This window comes from Pelobates fuscus, chromosome 7 (genome assembly GCF_036172605.1).
Source record: "Pelobates fuscus isolate aPelFus1 chromosome 7, aPelFus1.pri, whole genome shotgun sequence".
Classification (NCBI taxonomy): Eukaryota; Metazoa; Chordata; class Amphibia; order Anura; family Pelobatidae; genus Pelobates; species Pelobates fuscus.
Genome location: NC_086323.1, coordinates 122,982,196 through 123,006,910, shown reverse-complemented (window position 1 = coordinate 123,006,910; position 24,715 = coordinate 122,982,196). Strand labels below are relative to the sequence as shown.

General features: G+C 41.7%; 1 protein-coding gene across 1 annotated transcript in view; it reads right to left on the bottom strand.

Annotated features, from left to right (window-relative positions):
• Positions 1–20,767, bottom strand: part of LOC134568169 (coagulation factor XIII B chain-like) — a 150,864-nt gene extending 130,097 nt beyond the window's left edge. The window contains exons 1-2 of the mRNA XM_063426526.1: positions 20,569–20,767; positions 19,578–19,751 (exon numbers count right to left, since the gene is read on the bottom strand). The gene's annotated coding sequence lies outside the window, so the exon portion shown is untranslated. The remainder of the gene's footprint in view (positions 1–19,577; positions 19,752–20,568) is intronic.
• Positions 20,768–24,715: the final 3,948 nt, after the last annotated feature.

Sequence of the window (24,715 nt, the reverse complement as noted above, 5' to 3'; positions counted from 1 at the left end):
GCATACGCCTTCGGAGTAAGCGCAGTCTTCTCCAAGATGGCATGAACCATTCTCCAAGTGTCATGTATGGTGGACAATTGTTCAAATCTAGAACCGGCAAACCCTTGTGAGAAAACGAAGCCGGAAGCAGATTCGGATGACAACCATACGTGACAAAGAAGGGACTGTGACCAGAAGCAGAGTGCTTAGCATTATTCCTGGCGAATTCAGCCCAAGTAAGAAGGTCAGCCCAGTTATCTTGGGGTTGAGACGTAAAACAATGGAGATATTGCTCAAGGCTTTAATTAGTTCTTTCAGCAGCACCATTCGTGTGAAGATGATAGGCTGAGGAGAATGCAAGTTCAATCCCCATGTCTTTGCAAAATCCCCTCCAAAACTTAGAGATAAATTGTGAACCCATATGAGACACAATGACATCTGGCATCCCGTGTAGGCGCAGTATTTCCTTGATGAATATGTTAACTAATTCAACAGAAGAAGGCAGCATTTTCAATGGTATGAAGTGCGCCATTTTAGAGAAGCGATCAACCAAAACTAAAATAACCGTAAAACCCTTAGATTGTGGTAGTTCGACAATAAAATCCATAGACAGTTGAGACCAAGGAACTGACGGCACAGGAAGGGGATGCAGAAGACGATATGGGACTTGATGGGAAGACTTAGACTGAGAACAAACGTTACAAGACGATACGTAAACTTCCACTTCCTTTCTGAGAAATGGCCACCAATACTGTCATGTGATCAAATCAATGGTCTTTGATACCCCCATATGTCCAGCCATTTTACTGTCATGGTAATGGCTAAATACTTCCCCTCTCAGCTCGGGAGGCACGTAGTATTTCTCAACTGGTTTATCACTAGGTGCCCTAGCTTGAACCCTTTGGATTTTGTGCAGAAGAGGGGAAGATACCCTGGTTCTAGTCAAAGCAATGATTGTCTCCTGAGCTATAATGGGTTCTATCATGACCTCCTCTTTATCAAGAGTGGAAAACTGTCATGAAAGAGAATCAGCTTTGATGTTACGATCACCCGGTCTATATGAGATCACATAGTTGAAGCGGGAAAGGAAAAGAGCCCATCGAGCTTGTCTGGAGGAAAGTCTTTTAGCATCACTCAAATAGGACAAATTTTTTTGATCGGTGAGAATCATGACAGGAAGTGGAGATCCCTCAAGTAAGTGATGCCATTCTTTGAGAGCTAGTATTATGGCTAATAACTCTCTATAACCTATATCGTAATTCTTTTCTGCAGGTGTCAGCTTACGAGAAAAGAATCCACAAGGATGCAACAGAGTGGTTGGAGACGCCCTCTGGGAAAGGATGGCTCCCACACCGGTCTCGGAGGCATCAACCTCAAGGATGAAGGATTTAGAGGGGTCTGGATGTACCAGAACAGGAGCTGAAGCAAAAGATTTTTTCAAGAGAGTGAAGGAAGCCTTAGCTTCCATAGACCAATTGACATGATTAGCTCACTTTTTTGTCATAGTGGTGATAGGAGCAATAATCTGGGAAAAGCCCTTAATTGACCTTCTATAGTAGTTAGCGAACCCAATGAATCTCTGTATGGACTTCAATCGAATGGGTAGGGGCCATTCAAGAATAGACGATAGTTTTTAGGGGTCCACTTGAAAGCCATCAGCAGAAATTATATACCCTAAAAATTGAATAGAGGTCTGATCGAATAGGCATTTCTCAAGTTTGCAATACAAGCCGTTAGCAAGAAGGGTCTGTAAAATGTTCTTAACTTGTTGGTGATGTGTCTGAATATCAGGAGAATTAATTAGAATATCATCAAGATACACAATAATGCAAGTGTGCAAATAATCTCTTAAAACATCATTGATAAAGTCTTGGAAGACAGCAGGAGCGTTACACAGGCCGAAGGGCATAACCGTGTACTCATAATGACCACTGCGAGTATTGAATGCTGTCATCCATTCGTCTCCTCTTTGATGCATACGAGATTATAAGCACCTCTAAGGTCTAGCTTAGTAAAGACCTTAGAACCACAAAGCCTGTCAAAGAGCTCTGTTATCAAAGGGATAGGGTACGCATTTTTCAGTGTAATTTTATTCAAACCCCTATAATCTAAGCAAGGACGTAAATCCCCCTCCTTTTTGGCAACAAAAAAAGAAACCAGCCCCTGCAGGGGAAGAGGAACGTCTGATGAACCCCTTACTTAGGGATTATTGTACGTATTCCTCCATAACCTTATTTTCTTTTTGAGAAAGAGGGTAGACTCTCCCCTTAGGGGGCATGGTACCAGGGAGGAGTTTGATGGCACAATCGTTGGGCCTATGTGGAGGGAAACAATCTGTCTGTACTTCATCAAATACCTTCACCAGATCTTGGTATTGAGGCGGAACTTTAGTGGAAAGTGGAGGAGCCGCAGGAAGGAACATTAAGAAAACAAAGGGTTTTAATTTGATTTAAACACGTAAGGTTACAAGAAGGACTCCAAGACAGAATTTGAATCTCTCTCCAGTCAATAACAGGGTTATGTTTTTTTACCATGGAAAACCAAGAACCAAAGGGCAAAAGGGAGAAGAAATTACCTGGAAAGACAACTTATCTTGATGGTTAGCACCTACTAATATAATAACAGTCTTAGTTTGATGCGTAACATAGGGGACTGTTAATGGTCTACCATCTATGGCCTCAATGGCCAAGGGTGTTTCTTTCTCCTCCAAAGAAAGAGAAAGAGATGTAGCAAAGGTCTGGTCGATAAAGTTGTCGGCAGATCCAGAGTCGATGAGGGCCATAGGTAGATAACTAACTCTTTCCCAGAAGAGGGTTACAGGTATAGTACACCTGTATGAATTTGTTTTAGGGGACAGAGACATTACACCCAAAGCCGGTCCCCTGAACGAACTTAGGTGGCAGAGTTTTCTGGACGTGATGGGCAATTGTTTTACGTAAGTGTCCCTTACTACCGCAATACAGACACAACCCTTCCCTTCTTCTGTAAGACTTCTCAGCCTCACAGAGTCTGGTGTTCCCTAGTTGCATGGATTCAGAATCAGAGTCAGGGGCTGGTAAAGCGAGTAATCCAGGAGGAGTGATTCTTCCTATTGCCCTCCTTTGTCTATCTAAATGAAGGTGCTTCAGTCTAACCCTTATTTCAATCTCTGACATGTATTGTATAAGGTCTTCTAGGAGTTCTGGTAAATCCATAGCTGCCACTTCATCCTGTAAGGACTCAGTAAGACCCTCAAAAAACACAGCTGTCAGGTAGCCTATAAGAAACAAAAGGGGAAATAGAAATATAGGGTGTTCTACCGATAATCTGATAACAAAACCCCTTGTAAAGTTCTGGACTTATTTTAAAAATAAATTAGAACTAAGAAATAAAATATTACCCGCTCTGCCTTTTAAAAGCTTGGAGTGCTGGATGGAAAATCTAGATACGTCAGAATGGATTGGAAATGGGATCAAAAAAGTAGCGGATATATTAGAAGATAGTAGGATTACCTCCTTTCCTGAGATACGGAGAATCTTTGGTGTTTCATATTCACAGACTTTTAACTTTATTAGTATCAAAAGTTTTCTACAAAGTTCCCTAGGTAGTATATCGAAGTCACCCTCAATAGCTAAATTAAATGAACTAATGGACTCAGAGAAAGATACAAAAATATTAACCAGATGCGTTGAGATTATGAAAAGTATAAAAGGACATGTTCAGCCCCTAGCTAAAATCAAATGGGAAAGAGATTTATCAATAGAAATCGATTTAAAGGAATGGAATAGGGCTCTTCAAACAGTGTACTCTATGGTACACTGTTTAAATATCAGGGAAGCTCATTACAAGCTTCTAAATCGATGGTATATGACCCCAAATAAGATCCAGAAATTCTCTAAGGAAGTGATCTCTAGTTGCTGGAGATGTGGCAAGGAGGGGGCGAATGAACTGCACATATGGTGGGAGTGCCCTCCAATTAGGGAAGCGTGGGATCAATTTACGGGTCATATAAATAATCTTCTGGATACCACACATAGCTGGACCCCAGATACTCTGCTCTTACATTTAAACCTCCCGCAATTAACTAAAGATAAGAAATGTTTGCTAATACACGCTTTGATGGCTTTTAAGATGTCTATAGCAAAAAACTGGAAAAAGACTTTAATCGACTCATGGTCGCATATTAAGGCAATCATTATAACCCAATGTAAAATGGAAAGGGGTATAGCATCCAGTCTAAGCATTAATATCCGTCAATATGAGATATGGGATAAATGGATAAAGGTCCTCGAAAATCAAACAGAGGAAAGACTACTTAATAATAATAGGAGTTTTTAGAAAAGGGGGTATCTTATATGGACTAGGAGTGGTATAATTCATAATAGGAATGACAAAGAAAGAAATGTCAACTTCATTGTTGTTTGTCTGTCTATTTATCTGTTTATTATGTGTACGAGAGTAGAGTTGGAAGTGAAGGATATTTAGTTTCCGACACTTTATCCTCTATTGAAGACAGCATGCTTGAAGTATATCTCGTTGCTCAATACTGTTGATGATAAACATGATATGTAAGATTATATATGCTTCTTTGCAATCGTATATGTATACACTGTACTGCTCGTTGTATGTTTTTCATGTATGTACAATATATTTTAAAAATACCAATAAATAAATTCTAAAAAAAAACAAGAAAAAAAACACAGCTGTCAGGGCACTGTTATTCCAAGTCACTTCAGAAGCCAATGCACGAAATTCGATAGCATAGTCGGCTACTGATCTAGAACCTTGTTTGATTTTTAACAGTGCTCTGGCTGCTAGCCTCTTTCTACCTGGAGGATTGAACACATTACGAAAAGTTCTGAGGAACAGTTCAAGATTAAATACAACCATATCATCATTCTCCCACAAGGGGTTTATCCAAGCTAGAGCCTTGCTTTCTAATAGGTTCATAATGAACGCTATATTGGACCTATCAGTAGGGAATGAATCAGGAGCCACTTCAAAATGTACTACCACCTGGTTAAAAAATCCCCTGCATAACAATGGTTCCCCAGAGTAACGAGGTGGGGGAGTTAGGCAAATGGATGTAGTGGAATGAGACGTAGGGGGTAGAGAGACAGCACCTTGAGAACTATTGTCTTGAACTGCTATTAAGGGATAATATTCAGGAATTCATTGAGAAGAACTGTGTTATTAGCAATAATCAGCATGGTTTTATGAAACATAGGTCATGTCAAACTAACCTAATTGCATTCTACGAAGAAGTAAGTAGAAATATAGATCAGTGTGTTGCAGTGGATGTGATCTACTTGGATTTTGCCAAGGCATTTGATAGGGTTCCTCACAATAGGTTAGTCTTCAAACTAAAAGAAATTGGTCTAGATGAATATTCTTGTTCTTGGGTAGAACATTGGCTTAAGGATAGAGTACAGCGAGTTGTCATAAATGGTAAATTTTCAAGCTGGACAAAAGTGGTAAGTGGTGTCCCTCAGGGTTCTGTTTTGGGACCGCTTCTATTTAACATATTTATAAATGATCTTGAAATGGGCATTGAAAGCCATGTATCAGTGTTTGCAGATGACACAAAACTTTGTAAAGTAATAAAATGTGAGCAGGATATTGCCTTGCTTCAGAGGGATTTGGATAGATTGGGGGACTGGGCACTAAAATGGCAGATGAAATTTAACGTAGAAAAATGCAAAGTTATGCACTTTGGGGTTAAGAATGCACAAGCAATTTACACCCTAAATGGTAGTAAACTAGGGATAACCACACACGAGAAGGATTTGGGAATTGTTATAGACAAATTGGGTAGCAATATGCAATGTCAATCTGCCGTTGCTAAGGCCAGTAAGGTTTTGTCATGTATAAATAGGGGCATAAATTCTCGAGATGAAAATATAATTTTGCCTCTTTATAAATCGCTGGTAAGACCACACCTTGAATATGCTGTGCAATTTTGGGCACCTGTTCTAAAGAAGGATATCATGGCACTAGAAAAAGTGCAGAGACGAGCTACAAAATTGATAAAAGAAATGGAGCATTTAAGTTATGAAGAAAGGTAAAAAAAAAAAAATTTAAATCTCTTCAGTTTGGAAAAACGGCGCCTTAGAGGGGATATGATAACATTATATAAATATATTCGGGCCAGTACAAACCATTATCTGGAAATCTATTCATAAACAGGGCTATACATAGGACACAAGGTCACACATTTAGGCTTGAAGAAAGGAGATTTCATCTAAGGCAAAGAACAGGTTTTCTTACAGTAAGAGCAATAAGGATATGGAATTCATTGCCGGAAGAGGTGGTTTTGTCAGAGTCTATACAGATGTTTTAGTTGCAATTGGATAAATACTTGCAAAAACATAACATACAGGGATACAATTTCTAATTAGTGGGGTAATAGCTGCTTGATCCAAGGAGACATCTGACTGCTATTTTGGGGTCAAGAAGGAATTTTTTCCTAGTTTGTTGCAAAATTGGAAGCGCTTCAGACTGGGTTTTTTGCCTTCTTTTGGATCAACAGCAAAAGAATATGTGAGGAAGGCTGAACTTGATGGACGCAAGTCTCTTTTCAGCTATGTAACTATGTAACTATGTAACTATGTAGTTCTAGAGAGGATAGTTTGCAAGACTTGTGCAAACTGATCCATTCCACGGTATAACCCCTCCATTCTATTTTCACATCCTGCCATTTGTTGTTCTAGGTTTGCAGGGTCCATGGCCCTGTCGTAATGTCAAGGTTAATACTCCCCAGCATGCAAACCAAAGGACAATGAAGGCAAGCACAGTTAGACGTATTTACCGGGCCTTAGAGTGGCCGGACTTAACATATATACATATACACATACACATACACATACACATACACATACACACATATATACACATACACATACACATACACACATATATATATATATATATATATATATATATATATATATATATATATGAGAAGAATAGTCAGACAAGCCAAGGTCAGGATTAGAGCGGTACGAGCAAGCGAGAAACGGAGCCAAGGGTCAAGGGAGATAGAAACGAGAATAACCAAATAACAAGCCGAAGTTAGAAACCAATCAGAACGCATTCTCGGGCTAACATAAACCACGACAGGGCAAGGAAGTGAGGTCAGAAGGGGGTTTAACCCCTTAAGGACACATGACATGTGTGACATGTCATGATTCCCTTTTATTCCAGAAGTTTGGTCCTTAAGGGGTTAAACAGGGCAAGATGGAATCTGATAGGTTTAGACAGAAATGAGGCAGAATATAAATTGATAGTAGTAATAGGCTACCATCACTTTAAATGCAAGAGTAACGTCTACCCCTGTCGGCTACCTGCGTGCGCACGCGCACGTCCTAGGACGCGTTCCCAGATGCGCGCGAGCACCTGGAGGCGCGCGCAACACTGGACGGATATCAGCACCGCCCGGCAGGAGAGGATGGATGTCAGGACACGAGGTATGACACCCAGGGCTGCCATCAGAAATTTTGAGGCCCCTGACACAGTTCAAAGTGTGGGCCCCCTGGGCCCGCCCCCCGAGACCCATTCTGAGTCCGCCCACAAGGATGCCCTGTGTGGTGTGTAAAATGGATCCAGATTGCACATTTGTATAATGGATGTAGTTTTGTGTGTTTTAGATAAAGTGTGTGTTTGTGTAGTGCTTTTAGTGTGTGTATGGTGAATGCTGTGTGTGTTTGTGTTGTGGTTTAAGTGTGTGTATGGTGAATGCAGTGTTTGTTTTTGTTGTGGTTTTAGTGTGTGTATGATGAATGCAGTGTGTGTTTGTGTTGTGATTTTAGTGTGTGCATGATGAATGCAATGTGTGTTTGCGTTGGGGTTTTAGTGTGTGTATGGTGAATGAAGTGTGTGTTTTTGTCGTGGTTTTAGTGTGTGTATGATGAATGCAGTGTTTGTGTTGTGGTTTTAGTGTGTGTATGATGAATGCAGTGTGTGTCTGTGTTGTGGTTTTAGTGTGTGTATGGTGTAGTTAAGATGGTGCTGGCTGTCCCCCGTCTACATTGTACAGGTAGCCGGGGCCCGAGGTGAACATATAGATAGCGATAATCACTATCTATACGTGCACAAATTGAATGTGGGGCCCAGGACTCCCAGAGCAGTCCGGGCCCCCCAGGATCGCCGGGCCCATGACAACTGTTATGGTTGTCATGCCCTGATGGAGGCCCTGATGACACCTGTATCCTATAGGAGTCAATTCAAGGTACAAATCCACACCTATAAAGCACTGACCAATTATAGCCCCTCTTATATCTCTTCACTGATCCGCAGGTATGCCCCTTCTAGATCTCTCCGCACACACTTTCTGATTGAAACACAAACATTTTCTCACAAATTGCTATTTTTATTTACATCCATCCAGCCTCCCTACCTTTGGGAGAGCTGAGTGGATCTTTCCCTGGCATCCAGTATGTCTCCTCTCAATCTTCCTACAGTTTCTCTCTGCTCCCCTGCGCGCTCTCTGTAGTGATGCCGGGGCCAGCGTGACGCCATGTCACTAAACAGAGCACAAGGGAGCAGAGAGGATCTGCAGGAAGGTTACTGCTACCTCATGCATCGCCTCCATGCTCCCCGCGGCGACGACTTTAATGTTTCCTGTGCGGCTTAGCAAAGGGCTGACAAATAACAGGCGCCAGAGCTAAATGTCTAGTCGCCCTGGAGACATGGCATGTGGAATTTGTCGAGCCCTGTGTATGTATGTGTGTGTATGTATGTGCCCCCCTAAGTATGAATCCTGGAGACGCCACTGATTGGCATCCACCTTTTACAGCTCTGCAGCAACCAAGAGCATGTTACCTGACAGGATAGGAGCCATGAAGCAAGTAAGGACCCAGGTAAGAAAGAAAGCTTTTGCAAAATAGCTGTTCCATTACTGGAGAACAGTCCCAGGGAACTCCTGTAATCATAACCACTATTGTGGGTTGAAGTGGTATTCTTGGAGTAACTCTATAATCTAGTTAACTGCTAGCTGCTAATAGTAAATATTAAGTGGTGCATTCTCCCTTTTGACCCGGTTTATTCTTCTAGTTTCACCTGTGTTGCTACAGATCTTTATTGGAATAGCAAGAATTTCTGGCAACTGTAGTTCAGCTGACCGCTTTCTAGTTAAATATATATATATATATATATATATATATATATATATATATATATATTGTGCACAATACATTCAAATTCAAGCATGGTTTGAGGATCAAAAGTGATATCATGTCACATTACCTGGCCCATTCACCTGACCTTATATTGCCCAATGGCATCATGCTACATGCTTGCATTCTGGATTTACCAAAATCATTCATACCAGCATCTGGTTGTCAGGTTTGCATTTAAAGGACCACTATAGGCACCCAGACCACTTCAGCTTAATGAAGTGGTCTGGGTGCCAGGTCCAGCTGATACCGGAGAAACTGACGGAAGCCAAGCACAGAGAGATGGACACAGGTTTCTTCAGGAAGGAAGAGATTCTTTATTGGATCACCGATCGGGACTCAGAGGGACTAACGTCACCAAAATACAACAAGTTCTGAGCCCCGGACAATAGTGCAGGCTCCTTATATAGGCACATAACTCCTCCCATATTAAGCTCCACCCGCACATTCTCTTGACCAATCAATACAAATAAGAATTAACTTCCTGCTTGACCGCATGGCCTGTCCAGCACAATGGAGGAGGGGAATACTATATCCTGTATTCTTGCCCATGCTCCGTACATTACTGATCGTATCTTGCCTCGTGCAACCAACTGATCGATACGTCAGCATATGCACGTACACATGCCACGTGGTAATCTCGGCCTACTAAATTTATTTTTACCGAGATTCCACCACATTCCCCCCTTTGATGCCTCTTGATATTCCACAATTACTTGAGGCATCACTTAACCTTAGTTTGCATACACCGCAAGTTACCTTGAACCAGACCAGACTTAACTTATGATGTGAATCTTCAACATTCATCTTCCTGCATTGGTTCTCCCTGATCTAGAGCCTCATATTTATAAATTGCCATTATCTGTGCAGCAGCCTTCCTCTCTGCTATATTTTCTATCAGACTTTGCACAGACCTAACTACTAAGGGTATAAGACACGGCAGGAGTAGACACAACATTAAAATCAGTAGGACTCCACCTACCACTGCCTTAAGCCCTCCAAACCACTCATACCAGCTACCAAACCAACTACTTGGATTATACCCTTTCCATACCTGAGTAGGCACATGCGCTAGTTTAACCATATGGCTAGTAAGCTCAGCTATTGCTTGCCCTTCGTCATCTATTTGAAGACAGCAATTGCTCAGGTTAAACTTCCCACATACACCTCCCTCTACTGCCAAAAGGTAATCCAAGGCTAATCTATTTTGGTAGACTGCTGTCCTCATCCTGGTATTATGCTTCGCTAGAAGATTGAGCGCTTGTGATGTCTCGTTAGTGATAATCTCAACCACCGCCTGTAATCTTATAATACGGTTGAGCATATAAATAGGGGTTCTATAACCAAAGGTACCATCTTTTGCCCACGTGGCTGGCCCATAATAATCTATAATACGCTGGGGAGGCCATTCATCATCTTCCCAGGCGCCTATCTCTATGGGTCCCCTTTTCTTCCTATGATTCACATCATATACTTTAACACCTAAAGTCTCACCTGTTTCAATAGGTAACAAGAAGAAGGATGGTTTGAGCATACCCAACACACATGCCCCTTCCCAGTCCTGTGGCAACTCCGAATAGGCTTTCTTACCACAGATCCAGTACAAATTTGCTGGGGCTCTCCAGGTAGATGTGATGGATAGATCAAACGGGTTAGATGGTTCTGAGACATTTGAAGCCGACCACCAAGTTGTATTCTTTGTATCATCATCATAAGCTTTTTGCCCTAGACAAGTTAATTCTCCTACAGAAGTATTATACATTATTCCTTTCCTTGCTATGCAAACATAACCTATGATGGAGGTCTTTAATCTCCACTCAGATTTACCTCTAACACTCGTATGATAATCGGCTTGTGTAGATATTAATTGGTCAACTGCCTCAGAACCGGACATTACCTCCTTTGCTTCCCAAGGCCATTGGTCTCCCATGTTAGTACCTCCACACACATAGCAGTTGGTAACATTAAGACTACCGGCAATACTTTCGGCTAAATCGATGAACAGGTTTTTAGCATTATGGGGGATCTTATTATCTATACTCATCTCTTCATAAAAGGAATGGTATACTTGATGAATTTGGGAGGATACCGTATCAGTCTCTATCCCTATAAACAATACTTTCCCAGGATCTAAACCCGTCCCATATATTTGGAACCCAAATAAATTACCATACTTGTCTAAGAACTTGTCGGGGTTATTTATAAGTATATGGACTGGGTTGCATTCCATAGACTTACAATATGGGCTGGTAGGCAACTTAGTCACTATCATGTCCTTGTCTACTGTCTGTCCCCAAGTTGCCCACCCCACACAAGACCAATATGGGCAAAAGTTATAATCTCTATTTGGGCATCTAGGACTCACATATTTATTTTTACTACTGGGACAAATATATTTATCGTTAGATCCATACGTCCTCTCCCATCTAAGATCCCCACATACATTCCACGGCTTTCTACCACTTGATATCGCCTTACATGCATCAAATAGCAGAACACCCGAAGAATATACGGATTCTAATACTGTCTTGTTAATTAGGGTCCCCTGAGGATCTCCATTCCTGAGAGTCAACCAAATTGTACGAGGTTGATACTCTGGACTGAAGCACTTAGGTTCTCCTACTCCTAAATGGCACACACTATATTCTATATTAAGGTATCTACATCTTGATACATCTCCTTTACACTCGTATTGTGAATGCCAAATTAGGGTTTGGGAAATATGGTTACCTGTTCTTGTAGTCTTAATGCATACCTCACAGCTAGGAGTGTCGGTACCTCTACCTTCCTGAATATAAAAATACACATAAATAAACACTATCAAAAACACATCTTTCGTCGTCATCCTCAGTCTTCGTCCGTGCGAAGGCACCTCAGCTTCCAGGATGTAAGGGCTGCAGGGAATGGAGTTCTGCTCGTCTTCACAGGAGTCCCTTCGAGACTTTCCCTGGCTTATACACTATACGTCGGTGAGCGGACAGGCTTTATTATGGCCGTCTAAACACTCACTTCACCAAATCTCTGTAACAATAAAATTTTGTAATCCACAAAGTTCCTCGTTACTCCGACTGAGTCGTGCGTTTTAACCGGATCTTGCAGGGATTCTCTGGATCTGCTGTAACTTGCCAAGAATCGACTGCTGCTGGTTTAACCCTGGAGTGATGTATCCACGGAGTCACTTCGGCTACGTTTATCGCTGTAGGGGTAGACAAAAGAACAACATAAGGACCTCTCCACTTGGGCCCTAACGGTACATTATTCCACTCTTTAATCCACACTTGGTCTCCTGGGTGGTAACTATGAACTGGGGGATAAATATTCACAGGTAATCTATCTTGTACCCATTTCTGTACCTCCTCCATAGTCTTACCCAACTCTACAACCTGCTGCCGGGTAATTCCTTCTCCCAACTGACTCAAATCCCCCCTTAAGTTACCAAGTACGGGAGGTGGTCGCCCATACATGATTTCAAAAGGAGAGAGGCCCATCCTTCTGGTAGGGGTACTGCGGATTCGCAATAAAGCTATGGGTAAGAGAACGTTCCACTTAAGTTGGGTTTCCTGACACATTTTAGCCAACTGATTCTTAATAGTTCTATTCATTCTCTCTACCTTACCAGAACTCTGGGGTCTATATGCAGTATGAAGCCTCCACTTTATACCAAGCATATGAGTCAGTTGTTGTAGGCACTGATGAACAAAAGCTGGACCATTGTCCGATCCTATAGAGCAGGGTAGTCCATATCGGGGTATTATTTCTCGTAACAGGAATCTCACAACTTCTCCTGCTTTCTCTGTACGAGTAGGACATGCTTCTACCCAGCCTGAATAGGTGCACACAATTACCAGCAGGTAACGATGTCCACCCGATTTAGGCATCACTGTAAAGTCAATTTGTAAATCGGACATGGGGAGTCCCCCCATAAACTGGACTCCTGGTGGCTTTACTGGTCCTTGTCTTGCATTATTTTTAGCACACGTTACACATCTTCGTACAATGGCCTGAGTCAAGTTGGACAATCTTGGTATGTAGAAATGTTTTCTGAGAGATTCTTCTGTGCTGTCTCTCCCAGAATGTGTCCCGTTATGATAATTTTGGACAATTTCTACCGCTAGTGATGCTGGAATGACTATTCTTCCATCTTCTAACTGATACCATTTGTTCTCCAAATACTTTCCAGGTTCAGTCTTTAACCACTCCTCTTCTTGAGCTGTATAAACTGGAGTCCATTGAGACAGTGGAGTTGGTATAAGAGCAGCTATATGCCCCACATACTCCTGTCTTCCTGATTCAGCGGCACGCTTAGCCGTACTGTCTGCCATCCGATTTCCTTTAGTTACATCACCATCTCCTCTCAGATGCGCTCGACAATGTATGATACCGACCTCTTTCGGCTCCCACACTGCTTCCAGTAGTTGTAGGATTTCAGCTGCATATTTGATTTCTTTGCCTTCTGAATTCAATAGTCCTCTTTCTTTATACAAAGCTCCGTGGGCATGAGTGGTTAAAAACGCATACTTGGAGTCCGTGTAGATGTTTACTCTTAAACCTTCAGCCAATTGTAACGCTCGTGTCAGTGCTATCAATTCTGCCTTTTGTGCTGATGTTCCTTTCGCCAGTGGCCGAGCTTCTATCACCTTGTCTATTGTTGTTACTGCATATCCTGCATAGCGGATCCCTTCTTTCACATAACTACTGCCGTCGGTGTAATATTGAACATCGGGGTTCTGGATGGGAAAATTACGAAGATCTGGTCTACTTGAAAATACTTCATCCATTACTTCCAAACAATCATGTTGACTTTCAGTAGGTTGTGGCAAAAGGGTAGCTGGATTTAAGGTGTTTACAGTCTCTAAATGCACTCTTGGGTTTTCACACAACATTGCTTGATACTTGGTCATACGGCTGTTACTAAACCAATGATTTCCTTTGTAATCCAACAACGTCTGTACTGCATGTGGGACTCGTACATAAAGTTCTTGACCCAGAGTGAGTTTATCGGCTTCAGCTACTAGCAGGGCGGCTGCAGCTACGGCTCTTAGACAAGGTGGAAGTCCGCTGGCCACTGCATCCAGTTGCTTAGACATGTAGGCAACAGGTCTTTGCCATGATCCCAAGTACTGTGTCAATACTCCCACAGCCATTCTTCTTTGCTCATGTACATACAGGTAGAATGGTCGTGTGTGATCAGGTAGACCTAATGCTGGGGCACTCATCAAAGCCTTCTTCACATCTTCAAATGCCGTTTGCTGTTCTTGAGTCCATAAGAAGGGGTCGTGCTCTGTACCTTTGATAGCTGCATACAGAGGTTTTGCCAGTATCGCGTAGCTGGGAATCCATATCCTACAGAAGCCTGCTGCCCCCAAGAATTCTCGCACTTGTCTTCTATTCTTGGGTATCGGTATTTGGCACACAGCTTCTTTTCTCTCTGGCCCCATAATTCTTTGACCTTCAGAGATATGGAATCCCAGATATTTGACAGTTGGCAAACACAACTGAGCCTTCTTTCTAGACACTTTGTACCCTGCCTTCCAGAGAAGGTGTAGTAGATCGTGCGTTGCTTGCTGACATATTTCCTTTGTAACTGCTGCTATCAACAAGTCATCTACATACTGTAACAATACACACTCTCCTGGGATGGACTCGAAATCCAGTAGATCTTGACTTAGAGCTGAACCAAATAGGGTAGGTGAATTTTTAAACCCTTGGGGCAGTCTTGTCCAGGTCATTTGGCGTTTTGAGCCCGTTACAGCGTTCTCCCATTGGAAAGCGAAAATACATTTACTTTCTGCGGCAATTCGGAGGCAAAAGAAGGCATCTTTGAGGTCTAAGACTGTAAAGTAAGTAGCCCCGCCCGGAATTAAAGCAAGCAGGTTATATGGATTGGGTACGACTGGATGTATACTAACAACCGCATCATTGACTGCTCTCAAGTCCTGCACAGGTCGATACTCATCTGTACCGGGCTTTTGAACAGGCAGCAATGGGGTGTTCCAGGGGGAAGTACAGAATTTTAGGATACCATACCGTATGAACTTATCCAGATAAGATTGTATGTTCTTCTTAGCCTTCTGCGGGATGTGATATTGTCTTAGGCTCACTGGATAAACCCCAAGTTTTAGTTCAATTTTAATAGGTGGAATATTGCGGGCCAGTCCTGGTGGGTTGTTCTCTGCCCAAACTCCTGGTATATTGAATAAGGACTCATCACTCCTAGGGTTTTGGCTAGTCAACGCTGTATAAAGTCGCCACTCTTCTTCCTTTGGTACGGATAATGTCATAATACCTGAAGGTCCATTAAACTTTAAGGATGTTGTTCCGTTTGGTAGGAAAGTAATCTGCGCTTGTAATTTAGATAGCATATCACGTCCCAGCAATTGGACTGGACATTCAGGCATATAAAGGAATTGATGTTTTACTACGTGGCCTCCCAATGTACAGAGTCGACTTTTAAGAACCGGTTTTTCTTCTTCCAGTTGCTCCTATCACAGTAATAGTCCTTCCAGATGGAGGAGCAACTAGATTAGTCACCACCGAATGTTCAGCACCAGTGTCGATCATGAACGCACTCCTTTTTCCCCCTATTGATACATCGACCATAGGCTCCGCTCGACCAAGGGGGATGGAGCCCGGTCGGTATCAATAGTCCTCCATGACCGTGTCAGCCAATCCCACAAAGTCCCTACCTTCTCTATCGCGGGACCTTTGCGCTGCTGGGAAATACCTATCTTCCCTAACACTTCCTCTGTTCCCATTGCTCCCTCTATTACCATTACTCCCTCCGGGGCCTCCTCTACCTCTCGCTCTGCCTCTAAAGTTTCCGTAACCTGTCCTAGGTCTGTCTCTCTCAGACTGTTCTCTTCGCGGACACTCATTTCTCCAATGCCCTTCTTCTCTACAGTATGCGCACTGATTTCTACTTAGAGGTTCCTCATTCCACTTACTATCGCCTCTATCTGGGCCCCGTCTATCTACGCCTGCGATCGCTACCGCTAGCATATCTGCCTTTCTACGCATCTTGCGCTCTTCCTCTTTCTTACTTTCTGTTTCCCTATTCATATATACTTTATTCGCTACCTCCATTAGTTGGGTGATAGACATACCTGCAAACCCTTCTAACTTTTGTAGCTTGCGCTTAATATCTCCGTAAGCTTGGCTGACAAAGGTGGAGTTCACCATTCGGGAATTATCTGCGTCTTCCGGATTAAAGGGGGTATACAAGCGGTATGCCTCCAATAATCGGTCATAAAAGACACTGGGCGCTTCATCACTTTTCTGAATCACCTCAACTGTCTTCGACATATTAATGGCTTTCTTTCCTCCGGCTTTCATGCCAGCAATTATAGCGTCTCTATAGGCTCTGAGTTGAACCATATCAGCACCATTTACATTCCAATCGGGATCGGTGTTAGGATAGTGTGTTGCGGCCCATGCTGCTGGATTGGCTTGATTCAAAGCACGGGCTCTATCCTCTAGTGCTTTAATGGCCGCTTGATTAATTCTTGTCCTTTCCTCATTGTTAAACAAAGTCATTAATAACTGCTGGCAATCAGCCCATGTCGGGTTATGTGTCTGAACTATCGAGGTGAACAGATCAGTCATAGCTTGTGGTTTCTCAGTATACAAGGAATTGTGGGTCTTCCAATTTAAGAGATCGGTTGTAGTGAACGGGACATATACAAAGACTGGGTCAGCATGTGCCATTTGACCTGCGGCATCGATATAGGCTGACCCGGGATTCAGACGAAGAGGCATCTGATAGTGTTTTAATTGTTGGGTACCGGTCAGTTGTCGGGTTTGTATGGGGCTACGTGGAGGGGCGTCAGTTATGGGTTCCAGTCGGGGAGAAATAGGGTATGAGGATGTGGGAGCTTGGTTTTGGGAAAAGGTAGTAAATAAAACACTTCGGGTCGAGCTAGAAGAAGCTTGACCGGAAGTCTGAAGTGGCGCCAAATCAGGATATTCAGATCTAATGGGGGTTGGCTCTGATTCCGGAAGGGGAGATTTAGTACGAGAGGGGGTGGATTCTGTACTGGAGGAGGAAGCGGAAGTGGATGAGGGCAATGAGGGGAGGGTTGCAGGACTTCCTGCATTTGCGTCACTTCCTCCTAAAGGAAAGTAAGGGGGCGGCAAAGGGACTCAGGGGGCGTGTCCAAAATGGGCCTAACACCAGTCCTAGTGGACAAACAAGTCCTAGCCACCATGAGGCGACATTGCTCCTCGTGGCATGTCTGGATCCATTTTGGCGAGTCATTTACGGCCTGTCTCCAACAATCAATATAAGGAAACTGTCCGTAAAGTTCAGGCCTACCTGATACAGCCATGTGTAAGCGCTGTACCAGAGTTGGATCCAAACTGCCACGTGGCGGCCATGCCGCAACCAAAGTAGGCCACTCCCTAGTACACAAAGTGACCAAACGTACAGGAGACATTTTAACCCCAAAATCACAGGTTTTGAATCCCTTTTTAAAATTCTTCACCATACAACCTAAGGGATCCGGAATCGTTGACTGCGACGCGCCCATACTTATCAATGGAACGTCGTTGACAACAAATACTATGCACGCGTACTATTCAACAGTCACACCCGTTTCCTCTGGCAACAGCACCACGTGGTACGGTTACCAAGTGAAACGTACACAATAACACAATAAACACTCAGGGAATTCCCGTACACACACAGCTGTTACACCAGTCACTATATAATCAATATTATGCCCTTTGGCGAAACTATACAGTCACCCACGCTATAATTCTCTATATACGAATTACCCGTCTATAACACACCCCAGTAACATCGTCTTTTACAAATAGCGGTTACAGTACGGTTAGCATAGGTCAAAGCACAATTTAAGGTCACAATACAATTATTAGTGGTTATGGTGTTAAACATGCAATGGACGACAATGATTAGTACTTATATACAGTGTCAGTAAATATACAGGGTTATGGTACCGTGCACTATGATACAGCAACACACTATGAACACTCTCGCTAGACGGCTGAGCTCGCGCTATCTAACAAGATATACACTTTACTAAACAATCTTTAACACATTTACAATTCCCAACTAAACTATTGGCCAGTACCTTGAATGGACTACCTAAAAACAATCTACATACGTTTTGGTTAGCCACACTGCCCAAGCACCACATATAGCGAGCTAGAGGACCGAATTTAGACAGACGCCTCTTAGTCGATAACTATCAAAAATCTAGTGGGTTCCAAATTTACACGCCTTCCCACTTAGCCAAGATAGGTTGAGAGCTAGCGAACCGAATTTACACAGACGCCGCTTAGTCTCCCGGTCCCTCCGACCTAGCGAACAAAATATACACCCTAGAACGCTAGTCTAGACAAGACACCGGTGTCCGGCTAGGGCTATTTACACCAGAGCCCCGCCTGACTAACAAAATCAAACGGTCTGACTAAAGAGCATTCTGGATTTACCAAAATCATTCATACCAGCATCTGGTTGTCAGGTTTGCATTTAAAGGACCACTATAGGCACCCAGACCACTTCAGCTTAATGAAGTGGTCTGGGTGCCAGGTCCAGCTGATACCGGAGAAACTGACGGAAGCCAAGCACAGAGAGATGGACACAGGTTTCTTCAGGAAGGAAGAGATTATTTATTGGATCACCGATCGGGACTTAGAGGGACTAACGTCACCAAAATACAACAAGTTCTGAGCCCCGGACAATAGTGCAGGCTCCTTATATAGGCACATAACTCCTCCCATATTAAGCTCCACCCGCACATTCTCTTGACCAATCAATACAAATAAGAATTAACTTCCTGCTTGACCGCATGGCCTGTCCAGCACAATGGAGGAGGGGAATACTATATCCTGTATTCTTGCACATGCTCCGTACACTACTGATCGTATCTTGCCTCGTGCAACCAACTGATCGATACGTCAGCATATGCACGTACACATGCCACGTGGTAATCTCGGCCTACTAAATTTATTTTTACCGAGATTCCACCACACAGCTAGGTTTAACCCTTTTTTCTATAAACATAGCAGTTTCAGAGACAGCTGAGAAGATGCCAGCATCCATAGGAAAGCATTGTGAATGCTTTTCTATAAGACCGGCTGAATGCGCGCATGTCTCCTGCCGCGCATGCACATTCAGCTGAAGAGGAGGATAGGAGGCGGAGAGGAGAGCTCCCCGCCCGGCACTGGGGAAAGATGTAAGTTTAACCCCTTCCTCACCCCAGAGCCCGGCAGGAGGGGGTCCCTCAGGGCACTTTAGTGCCAGGAAAACGAGTGTTTTCCTGGCACTATAGTGGTCCTTTAAGCACATTGATAGTTTTAATAGTCACTATCACAAACACATAATTTCTGTGGACATTAGAAAATGCTGCCACAGAACAATTCATATAGAATCTGTTACACATAGGTGTAGATATCTTTCTAGTGCTGTGTAATATCTGTACTTACAAACACAAGTAGGGACATGCCACCATTTTCCTTCAAGACACGTTGCTGGTTTCTCTTCAGTGATTTTGTAGTTATTCACACACACATATTGTGCATATTCACCATGCTTATATTGTTTATTTTTGTAAGCAACTTGTGCGTTGGTTACACTTGGAGGCTGGCCACATGGGTCCTCTAAACAAACAAAAAAAACAAAAGAGGATTATGTATTTAATGCACCACAGTATGTACAAACATAAATAAATATGCAGTCTACCATGGTTCACAATGTATGAATATGCTTCCACCAAAATGTTCACTTTGGATTTTTACACCCAGTTTTAGAGAGAGTTATAATATAGTGTGAGGCAATATTCCATACTAGCAAAATACATAGGCAAGAGAGGGATTCATTCTGGAGCAATGCACATGGGAGTTTGGATTGCATCCTCACAGCACCATTCTCCTGCTGATTAATTGCAGCAGTAAGTGTATTGGGTTCTCTATTGGCATAGTACTTCAAGAAAGAGGAGGCAGGAAAGATTTATGCAATTATATGAATTAATGCTCAATTCTCTTGTGCATTGGGTTTGTTTGCACTAGACCACAGGCCAAAATCTACTATCCCTTGTTTGTACAGAGTCATGCTCAAGAAACCATTACTTGTGTTTCATACTGCTTCTTACAGTTATGAAATAAAGCACTGTATCACTTTATAGCTCTGTATCACTTACAAATGAATCCTAGAAATAATGAAAGCATTATTTAAAGTATTATTTTGTGGATTCTAAGAATTTTGCTTATCTATTTCTCCCAATTGTTCTTCTGTTGGTATTTAAAATTTTAGTTTAGTATAGTTCATCCAGATTCTACACATTTATATAAAGGTAAATATTTCCCAACAAAAGTGTTATCTATACAATAATCTTCCTTTAACGTCAAAAGGTTGAATTAGAACATCATTTCTGATAATCTGTAAATGACTTTTATACATGTTGAAAAATATTTTTACCAGTGCATTGCGGAGCGGCCAACCATGTTCTTTCTGTGCATCGACTTTCATCTGACCCAGTGATGTGGAAACCAGGGTTACAACTGTACTTCACAATGTCATCCGTGAAATATTCACTCTTTCTTGTTTCTTCAGTAATCTCCCCATCTTTTATAATCGGTGGCTTGGGACACTTTTGTAAAGCTTGAATATAAATAAGAAAATATTTATCCTATTTTAGACTGTTTACTCTCTAGTTTTAAGTATCCTGTTTAGGGTGGCCACATATATACATATAGTTTGCATTATCTTGCTTTATATTAATCAGTAAGGGTCTGAGGGTATCCCTAACTACCAGTGTATGCTGCCGGTTTACAATTCTACGTATAGCTGCCTTTTAGCGGCTTATCCTATTTTCTATTATTTGTACATATATTCAAAGTGACTAACATTTCTTTTTTCTTTCAGTTTTCCTTTTCTTATGTGTAAAATCTTCTGCTTTTTCTTTTTTTCTGGTTTATTGATATATACGTCTTTTGTATATATAGTCTTGGGCCAAAGGCTCGCCACATTAATATACATCTATATTAATGAAAAGTACTAATACTCAATCTGACTTACGGTTTCTTCAGGTTTATTCTTAGTTACTGATATATAATAAAACAACAAAGGATGTTACATGATCATGGATGTTCAACAGCAGATGGTAATTGCTGGACTTCTGAAGGAAGAGTTACATCGTTACATCGAGAGAGAGAGAGAGAGAGAGAGACAGAGAGAGACCTTGTGTCCCTTTAAGTTACTATATAGATGTGCCCATACGGACGTCAGACTATAACTCTAGCCATATAAGGACAAGACCCTCAATCCACATTCCAGAGTTCTCATACAAAGAAAGCCATGTGACAGACCATCTGTTACTTATGTCAATCCAGACATCCATAAATAATCAATAGAAACATAGAATATGCAATATTCTACATTATGCCTCTTGTATCTTAATGATTTTACTTATCTCTTTGCCAATTGCTTTTAATGTAATTAATTATCTTCTATTCCTTGCGTTGCATATTAAAGCGCGAATGTCACTATCTGGGGACTTTGTAGAATTCGCAAAGATTCTATCTTTATGAAATACTCATCTTTCAGGGGGATTGAGATTATGTGGGATTATGTTGATAGATGGATTGTGGAAAAATAAGCTAAGCAACTGAAATGAAACTTTGCTTAATGGAACATTATGGCGTTATGAATACAAATGTGTATTCCTAAAGCTATAGTGCCCTAGTCACCCTCACTAGGGTTAACAAGATATGTTACCTTTTTTTACCATACCATTTTGGCTGAAATAATCAAGACTAATGATCTTAGCCAATCCAATGTTTTCTCTTAGGAAAGCATTGGGGACAAGTGTGCATGCGCATAAATATGTGTGTCTCTCTATGAGACCATCTGATAGAAATCACTGAGTGGTTATCACTCAGACATGTAAGCCCTGCAATGTAAACACTGCCATTCATGCAGGGTTAAAACTAGAGGGATGTGGTACCCAGGCCACTTCATTGAAATTAATGTTTTTTTTAAGCCCTGCCTATATATAACAAAAACAAATAACAAGGAGAAATAGAAAGACAAAAAAAAGAACTAATACAAAAGCAAACACTGCAAAGTGACAGCCGCTTTAACAATAAAAATGCAAATTACACCTTGATATCAAACAAGTTAAGAAATTGAGCCTATTGTTATCACAGTTACATAGTAATATGGGCAGAAAAATGATAAATCCATCAAGTACAGCCTTTCAAAAGTCTGTGCTACTGCTGTTGATCCATAAGAAGGTGAAAAAAACTAATTTGAAATGATTTCAATGTTGCCATGGAATAGGAAAATAATCATTATTGACTTGATTTCTCCTTACAGCAACAAGCCATTACACTATATACCAGCTATATTATCTTAAAAAATTCAGTTTTACCAAAAAAAGCATCCAGATCATGTGACGAGACCAATCTCGCCACATTGCATTGGAGGAGCCTGTTTGCCCGCCTGTTGCCTTTGGACTATGGACCAGACTTTAAAAGACTTTATTTCCCCTGCAGAAAGGCTTATTCGTGCCTTTCTGCCAGGGTGTTCGGTAGATTTTATCTACCGAACAAAATACCGAAGGCGCGACCATCGGGAAGCTGGCGTGTGCCTTCAATTGACCACCCAGTATCTGCGGTTAACAGCAGCTTAATTGATGGTTACTGGGTGGTCGTGTTTACACATAGCCGCCACACACGATGGCGGTGTTATGGAGCTCCCCTGGGCAGCCAGAGCTGTTCTGCCTGGCTTCAGCACACCAAACATGAACACTTTTCTGCTAAGCACCGCTGAGCTACCAGCCTGCAGGTTTTCGGCTCTGTTCGTGAACCGAACGGCGGAGTATTTGGGACTTTGTAAAATAAAACGTAATCTATGTGAAAGTACCCAGATAGCTATGCCATGGAGCCTGTTCGTGGAATTAAAGACTGTGGCTCCATGGCGATTAAACTGTATTTGTGTGGTCTGAGTGCCATTCACCTAATTAATAATGTGCACTCAGACCTGAGTTATCTGGGGATATGTTACATGCATATATTTATTGTACCATTTGTCATACTGTACATTTTAAAGTAATACTCCATCCTGTGCTCACCATGTGCATAATGGCGATTTGCCTTTGTCCTGGGAGATAATTGAATTACTTCTCAATTATCTCCAGGGCAGAGGAGAGGAAGCCAGGATGCATTGTGGGAAAATATTGTGACTGTATGTCCTAAACTGATATCTGTCTGTCTTTTGTTACAGTCCCCCATTTGGTCCCCTAGGGGAGTGTCCACCAAGTGGTAGACCTGCATAAATACTGGGCGGGTAGCCCATAATAAAAGAGACCACTGCTTGACCCTGAACATGCTGTTAGAGACTGATTGCCAGGAGTGTAAGCCGCTTGGGAGCTTTTCCTGTTCGTCTGCTAGCAGCTATTCGTGAGGCTCCGGTTCAGGAGTTTGGAGTGCTACCTTATTCCCTTGTATGCAGTGATTGCACTGAGTTCGGCCCCTGTGACGTTGGAGGGGGCGTGGAAGTTAGCGCCTGGATGCTGGATTCCAGATAAGTAAATGATCTTTCTTTGCATGTAATACTGCAATCAGAGGGGGTGTATAAAACTCATGGTACCCAATAGAGCATACTAAACCCCCAAAGGGTTGGAGTAATGCTCAACGTTTTTCCTAAAGAGCTTTCAAATAATGATGTGTGTGTGTATATATGTGTATATATATATATATATATATATATATATATATATATATATATATATATATATTATCCACAATGATGGCTGCACTCCTCGGTCTTGATTAAAATCCAAATAACTTTTATTGAATGTGCATTAAACATAGATCAACGTTTTAGCCCCACTCTGGGCTTTCTTCATTTTTTTTAACCTTGAAGAAAGCCCAGACTGGGGCTGAAATGTTGATCTATTTTTAATGTATATTCAATAAAAGTTATTTGGATTTTAATCAAGACCAAGGAGTGCAGCCATAATTGTGGATACTCTATGTGGACCAGCCAGTAGGCTTTTGCACCCGGCATCTAACAGGAAAGCGTGAGTGCACGGAACCCTTTTGTTTTTTATATATATATATATATATATATATATATATTAATATATTAAAAACAAAATAATAAAAATAATAATAATAACAATAATAACAGGGGGATAATTGTAACTAATATATTACGATGCTATAAAATGTGTGTATATATATATATATATACACACAAGCCTTATATTAAAACAATTTCAATGCTCATATATATGAATTGGGTTATATTATGTACAGTGAGGGAAAAAGTATTTGATCCCCTGATAATTTTGAACGTTTGCCCACTGACAAAGAAATGATCAGTCTATAATTTTAATGGTAGGTGTATTTTAACAGTGAAAGACAGAATAACACAAAAAAAATTCCAGAAAAACGCATGTCAAAAAAGTTATAAATTGATTTTCATGTCAATGACTGAAATAAGTATTTGATCCCCTATCAATCCGCAAGTTTACTGGCTCCCAGGTGTCTTTTATACAGGTAACAAGGTGAGTTTAGAAAAACTCTCTTAAAGGGAGTGCTCCTAATCTCAAGTTGGT